Source organism: Pygoscelis adeliae, unplaced genomic scaffold (genome assembly GCF_000699105.1).
Source record: "Pygoscelis adeliae isolate BGI_AS28 unplaced genomic scaffold, ASM69910v1 Scaffold227, whole genome shotgun sequence".
Lineage (NCBI taxonomy): Eukaryota > Metazoa > Chordata > Aves > Sphenisciformes > Spheniscidae > Pygoscelis > Pygoscelis adeliae.
This window is the reverse complement of record NW_008825100.1, coordinates 1,587,741-1,595,810: the sequence shown is the minus strand read 5'-3', so window position 1 is coordinate 1,595,810 and position 8,070 is coordinate 1,587,741.

Below are 8,070 nucleotides of genomic sequence, written 5' to 3'. Positions count from 1 at the left end.
GATTCCGCGTAGGAGCGGTCGCAACCTGGTTTCAATACGAACTCACTTCAGCGTAACTTCCCTGCTCAGGGCTGCCAAGAAACCCTGTGACCCTGCATAGACAAAGCTCCATCTGCCTTAAAGGCACGAATTTTGGATAGTCTGAGTGTAAATAGGATCAATCTAAAGCTAGACACCCTTCCTTAGAACTTGAGTAGCATCCACTGACTTTGTTTGCTTCCAAAATGAAGTAAGGCAAAATGAGTTAGGGCCATTTTAAGTTTTCAATAAAGTATCCGTACAAGACGTCCATGTAATCTAGCGAACCTGCTTCGATTTTCCAGTGTCCCGCAGAGAGAAAGCGTAAACAAGCCTTTACTCTTGGACAGAAGCAGCAAGGACAAGCAAGTGGCAGAGAAGGAAGGCAAGAGTTCAGAGAAGACAGACAACTTCTCAAAGGCGGATGAAGCCTAACTGAGGAAATCGGCAGGTATCGCCCCAAGATATCCCATTCCTGGAATATTTTGGAAGCTCTCCTCTGGCGCCCTTCTCTTTACACTCTTTACAACTACCAGGGAACAGGTTCAGCCAGATTCTCTCACCTTGAGGGCCAGTGCAAAATCTGAAATAAGTATCTTCGATTGTTGCACAACCGGTGAAGACTTGCTAATTCACTAAGGACCGAGTCCTGTGGCTTGCCTGCAGCCACGTCTGCCCCCACACACGCACGCACACGCTAAGCAAGAGCTAAAGAAGTTTCTTGGGGCAGTTGCCACTGCCACCCCCCACTGCTGAACACTCCTTTAGGAAATCTTGCCTCCCCGCTGGAAATAACCACTGCAGAAATCCAGCAAAAGGTATTTTCAAGGACCACACTGACGTGTTAAAATCGCCAAGCACTGCTGTTAAAAAGCGCTTTCAGGAGTGCTCGGCATTGGTCTCCGTCTGGTCCTGTTTAAGTCATGGCAATTTTCAACATTTTCCTTCTTGGCAAGAGAATCCAGCTGGCGGCACTCCTTCAGCGGGGCTGCGTGCGTTTCTGAGGAGCACGCTGCTTTTCCATACTCAGCACATGAGCAAAACCATAGACTGACATACACTGTCACTTCTCCAAGGGCAGTCAACAAGGGGCAGTCATGTGCAAAGTGGTTTGCTTTCTTTGAAGAACAGGCTTGAAAATAAAGAGGTAACCCGAATGCAAGAGAAGCAGCTCTAACTTAGATTACTCATAACAAATATGTGATGATGTGGAATGGTATAAATTCCCCCAGCACACGCTCGGGATGGCTGCGTGACTCACAGCTGGCTCAGCCACCAGTGTGTTCATGCGAGCCTTCCTCCACAGCACTCCGAGGTCTACAGCACCTTCCAGGAAAACCATCGCAAACCATTTGAGAAAGTTCTTTAAAAAACCTAATTAAAAATTCTCTCTCCTTATGCTGAGTACTTTAAAATCATACTCATAGAATCATTAAAGTTGGAAAAGACCTCTAAGATCATCGAGTCCAACCATCAACCCAACACCACCATGCCCACTAAACCATGTCCCTAAGCGCCTCATCTACACGTCTTTTAAATACCTCCAGGGATGGGGACTCAACCACTCCCCTGGGCAGCCTGTTCCAATGTTTAACCACTCTTTCAGTAAAGACATTTTTCCTCACGTCCAATCTAAACCTCCCCTGGCGCAACTTGAGGCCATTTCCTCTCGTCCTATCGCCAGTTACTTGGGAGAAGAGACCGACACCCACCTTGCTACAACCTCCTTTCAGGTAGTTGTAGAGAGCGATGAGGTCTCCCCTCAGCCTCCTCTTCTCCAGGCTAAACAACCCCAGCGCCCTCAGCCGCTCCTCATAAGGCTTGTTCTCCAGCCCCCTCACCAGCCTCGTTGCCCTTCTCTGGACACGCTCCAGCACCTCAACGTCCTTCTTGTAGTGAGGGGCCCAAAACTGAACACAGTATTCGAGGTGCGGCCTCACCAGTGCCGAGTACAGGGGCACGATCCCTTCCCTGCTCCTGCTGGCCACACTAGTTCTGATACAGGCCAGGATGCCATTGGCCTTCTTGGCCGCCTGGGCACACTGCCGGCTCATGTTCAGCCAGCTGTCGACCAACACCCCCAGGTCCTTTTCCGCCAGGCAGCTTTCCAGCCACTCTTCCCCAAGCCTGTAGCGCTGCATGGGGTTGTTGTGGCCAAAGTGCAGGACCCGGCACTTGGCCTTGTTGAATCTCATACAGTTGGCCTGGGCCCATCGATCCAGCCTGTCCAGGTCCCTCTGCAGAGCCTTCCTACCCTTGAGCAGATCAACACTCCCGCCCAACTTGGTGTCACCTGTGAACTTACTGAGGGTGCACTTGATCCCCTCATCCATTGATAAAGATATTGAACAAGACCAGCCCTTTAGCTCTACTGGGAGGAAAAGGGGGGAAAATGCAACTAAAAGCTAAAATTGTTTTATAAAAGTCCAATTCTTGGGTGCTTTCAGGGCTAGCAACGAACGCTGTGAGTTCCAGAGGCTGGCAGGAATCCTCCCCCTCAAGCTACGTAGGTCCTCGTGACTGTCAGATGGGCCATCCGAAGCCTGGCACACCCGAATATCAGACATCCTGAACTGTGATTTGAGACTTTCGATAATCCATATGGTGTCACTCGGTGGAAACTGCTCCAGGGGATGGAGTCTGGAGATGGATTTAAGAGATTGAAGGAGGTGACAAGAAGTTATGTGGGATAAAACAGGTGAAGGGAAAAAACCAGGGGTGTCAAAGATACAAACATGGCCCCCAGAAACAGGGAAAGTAGCAGCACAGAGGTGGGTCAGCAGGTGAAGATGTGAATCTGAAACGTCCACAGGTCTGAGCAATCCCGTGAAATGTGGGAAGGATTGATTCTTGGTAGAACGGATGTTAATTATCACATACCTCAGCATGGTCTCCTTCAGTTGCCAGACACATCTGTCTTTCCTAACACAGCAACATGCAAGCCAGCTTCCATATGCACACACAGCATGCGCTTTACGTGAGGACAGAACTGTGAATAAACTACACGATTTAGCTAATCACATCGCTTAATGACCTACAGACAAACCCTAGATCAACAGTAAAACAGGCTGTTACATGTAAAGAGTATGTTCCTAGACTAGATGAAGAGCCAGCCTTTTTCTGTTCAGGTTCACTCATAGCTGTAAACTGTAAAATACTTTGCTTTTAAAATGCATTTTACCTAATTTTGTTCAGTGCGTGAATGCAGCAGTTATCGATATAGTACCTGAGCACCACCACAAACAACATCCGTGTTCCAATTCCTCAGAATGGGCTTTCAGGCGACACAGAGTTACTCTGTGAGAGCCAACTCTGCCAAAGCACGTTTCCGTACCCGATGGGGGGACTCGTGCTGTCCTCATGGCTCATTTTCAAGTAGCTGCAACATCTACCGCTCTAGCTACGCGTTCGGCTAGGTGACTGATCATCCTGTTTGATTTGACGCTTTCCTTTACGCTAACAAATACCATCTTAAAGAAAATCCTCCTTTCTGACTCCCGTTTTGGAGGAAAAGGTCACTTTGGCACACTGGTATCCTTGCACTTGCTTATCCGTCTTTCCGAGCTGTAACTTCCTTAGGCTGTTCTGATCTGCCTATGACCAGCTTTATAACAAAGATGATTTCGGGAACTGGCAAGACAAATGGAAGAAAACACAGGACTTGAGAGAAAACAAGCCAGTCATCCTTTGAGCTTCCAATGACATCCTCTGCTTCGTTCTTACACATTACATCATGGTCGAGATTACCTTGCAGTTACCCTGAACATATTCCCAGCACTCGTAGTCGTTGCTTTATCATCTCTCGTGACTCAGTTTATCTTGTGACAAGACAGACCGATTAAGGAAGTGCTGCTCCTGAAGAGCTTTCAGAGTGTAAAAATCATACCTCTTGAATAGTCATTATTCATATTACAACACAGAAATTTTTTTTTTTATAAGTTACACTGCTAAAATAATGGAATCCTCTTGGTTTCACTTAGGCCAGGCTAGTGCTTTTCATCTAACAGCAGTTACAAAAGCTCTGTTACTTCTGCCTCTCTGAAATGGCACTAACGACCACATCTGACCATGAGGAAAAAAATGTATATGCACATAGAAGTGAAAACTAACGTGTTCGGTGGCACAGCTTGCACTTTTACAGCTGGGCCAGCTTACCTCTCTCGGGCTGTGCAGCTGAGAAGGTATCACCTCCCCTAAATAACAGCAGCTACGTAGAAACTACTACCAATGCACTGACCTACGTCAAAAGATAGCAGCACAAAGCTTGGTTTGGGACTAGGCACCCAGATTTCTAGCTGAGAGGCTTGAAAGGTGCACCCGCTGGCCGAACAAAAGCCAAGCCACTTTGCTACCGGCAGGCAGCAGCGTACAATTATCACGCAGCAACGTGCCTGGGCTCTCCTGTGTAAGACAGGTAGAGCTGCCCAGGGAGATGGACTCCAAGTGGAAAAAACAGCAGTTACTTGTACACCCAGCAAACACGCAGAAGCAAGTACAAGTAACGGAGGGAGGAACTGGATCCCACGCTTTTTGCATGATGTGCATGGCTGCCGACACTGGCAAAAGTGATGTAGTTGGCTAGACTGCAAAAGATACGCACATGCACACTTTTTAAGATGGAACCTCACCAAACCATCGTATTTAATTTCTGCCAGTGACTCGTATGTGCATGCATTCGACTGCCTTTGAAATTCAAAAGCTAGAGCAGATGCTGCGGGAGGGATGTCATAAACCTGAAGACCAGCCCTGATGTGAAAGGGGAAGGACGCTGCGGAGGAGGCAACTTACCTGAGCGAGCAGGGCGGGGCTGCTGGCTTCTGAAAGGACAACACACACGGGCTCCGTTCTAACCCCCCGTTCCAGAGGAAAGCTCTCTTCTTTAAACTCCGTATCTTGACAACTAAAGCAGACAAAAAAGCAAACAATATTCTATAGGAAACTATCTTCCGTTGATTCGGCAAGTGCAACGCAGAAGATAACCAACAAATTGGACACTCTTCCAGACTACCTCCCTAAACCAACCCACCTCCAAATCTCTCTACTTTCATAAACTGCTGCCTATTCTGGAGCTACAAAATAGTTTCTCCTGTGCAGTGCAAGACAAATATTAGTTTCAGAGATTTTTTTCTAACCTTCTAAATAAACAAATAACCAATCATTTTAACAGAAAACTGTTTCCTTCTCCTAGGGAAAAAAAAAAAAAAAAGTAATGGATTATTTTTCTCACTCAACACAAAACGTAGGTTCTGGCAATTGTTTTTAACATGAAAATATTGAAAAATGTCTTCTTTTCAGTATCACTTTACTATTTGACAATTTTAATCTTGAAAGTCAATAAGCAGAAACTATCAGCTTTGATTTCTTATTTCCACCACATAATTAGAACAAACAAACTAACGTAAGCGAACATAACAAAACTAAAGACAAGCAGGGTGGCTGATTACGCAGACACTGCTGACTCAGGCACATTGCGAAGTGCACCTCCAATTTCAAACTATTAAACATGAAACCATTAAAAGTAGTTACTATACTGGCTGGATGTTAACATACCACGTTAAGTTCTTGATAGGCTGTTTTAAAAACAATACCAAAATAGGCACAATAGAGTAATAGTGAAACGAAGTCATAGCGTCATACTGCCGGGTTCACTCCATACTTCAGAAGTACATAACGGCACTAGGAGACAGCAACGCCTATGGCCTCACACAGCTAAGAGGGACCGAGTAAGGGCGGCCTTCCCGAGGCCAATTTCAGACAGTCCCTGCAGAAACGCCTGCGCTGATTTAACGTGTTACTGCCCTGCGGCGGTGTGCAGCCACCTCTGCTAGGGCTGCTGTCCCCTGGGCAAGACACCAGAGCAGATCTCATGAGTGCCCTTCCTCCGCTACCGTGCACATTCAGTCAGCTGGGTTAAACATCCTCGGAAGGGGTTTAGGCTAAGGCCAGGCGAACGGCTCCTCTCCTCTCACGCAGCCACCGCTGCCCAGAGGGGGTTCCCCGAGGTGGCTGGTGGAGAGCGCCCAGGTAGCGACTCCGCGGGCTCCCGGAGCGGAGCCGTACCCACCAGGCGGGGAGCCACCGACGTCCTAGACCCACACAGCTCTGTGCAGCGCTCGTCTGATCATGGCTCAAGTTTTAGCACGGAAGTTCACTGGGGTTTTTTCTCTTTAAGAGGTGGTGTGCGACTTTCAACATTTTCTTATACAAAACTTGTTCTTGCACGAAGTAAAATCAAGAGAGCCACGCATTTCACAAAAATCAAGTCTTTATCAGAAGCGGTCCTACCAAAAGATTCAGGGAAAACAATGCCTTTAACAGATGAATAAATAAAGGCGAGAAAACTAAATTATCAGTAATTAATGCTACAGGGCACATTTCTGGTTTTGTAAGTGCATAAATGCTATGATCGTCAATGTTTTTTACATATTTGCTTCAATGATAGAAAAAAATCTATGTTACATATTAAATACTCCGTATACTACACACGCGACAAAACGATGTGGTGCATACATGGCACATTGTTACCCAGTAGACTAAAAACTCAAGTAATAAAGTTCACTTTTCTTGCAACTGAGATTAAAACAGAGTCCTGATTCTCATTTGCATGAAGAGTTGCTGGCACTGAATAAGTTCCCTCTAGCGTAAACAAGAATCACAAAAGGAAAGCTGGTCTAATACTAGGTGTTTCTATTAAAGTGATTCCAGTGCAATCTTCTAAGAAGTCCAGGGTTAAAATTAAGGTCAGATATTCTGTTTTCTATAATCAAAGGAGGCAAGGATATCCAAAGGGGAAGAAAACCCAAATCAGTTTTGTATGTCTCAAATCAAATATTTAAATATTTCATTTAATTGTTGAAAGTATCCACTTCAGTTCTTGCACAACAATACGTATCTTTACATGCCTTCATCTGTCTCATTACGAAAGATTTTGTTTGAAATTATCTAACATGAAAAATACTGCTAAGTCTATTCATAAAACAGTATTCTATATTTTTATTTTTCAAACAGCAAGTGACCACATTTAAAATGCATCATTTGCAAATATAAATTATCAAACTATTAGTTTAATTAAAAATAAAGCAAAAACATAACTTCCCTTAGTATCACAATACATAGAAGGGTATTATAAACCCAAAAAGACTAAGTTAACCATTAAGAAAACAATGTCAAAAGTGATGAAACTCATTAAGTCACTTAATGAATAAATCAATCCTAAGAATACAATACCATTCACCATGATTATGTAAAAAAAAAAAAGCAATCTTTCATTGTATTATACAGATAAAACAATCCAATCCTTCATGCCACATTTTGTAAACCATGATATAAATTACACTCACAGTCAAATGAACAGGAAGAGTAACTCCCAAAATATTTTAAGTTGCTTTTAGGGCAGAAATAAAGGCAGAAATAGAATCATTTAAAATATATCAAGTTTAACCAAAAAAAATCATTTGGTCAAGCCTGCTATCCAAATAGTTTTGTTTCCTGCAAAACTATTTTTGTCTTTTTTGAATTATGAAATTTAAATGTTTCTTTTACATATTAAATGTAAGTGATGTGTTGAACTACATTACATCTTTTATCCTTGTATCATTTTTGCCGTGAGACCTAAACGTCTTTTATGTACCTACATACATACATACATACACACACACACACACACACGCTCTTGATATCAGGAAATTCCTCATTTCACAGGAATAAAGAAAGACTCACGTACTGATTTCTGTCAGAAACATAAGGAATATACAAATTCATACTTTTCAGGTTCCTACAAAACCATCTCTCACCTATATACATACTTTTACTGATGGAATTCAGGTTACGGTCATTTGTCTGATAATAAAGGGACGGAATAGATGTTGTAGGATAAAGAAATACTGTATACTCATTGAAATAAACCTATTATCCTAAGTTTATCTATACGGATTTTTTTTTTATTATTAATTGAAATACAAAGAAGGCATATGGACTTCAGGAAAATAACACTATATCAGAAAATGCACTGTAACAGTGTTCCACTATATATATCATCAGGTTTTTCGTAAC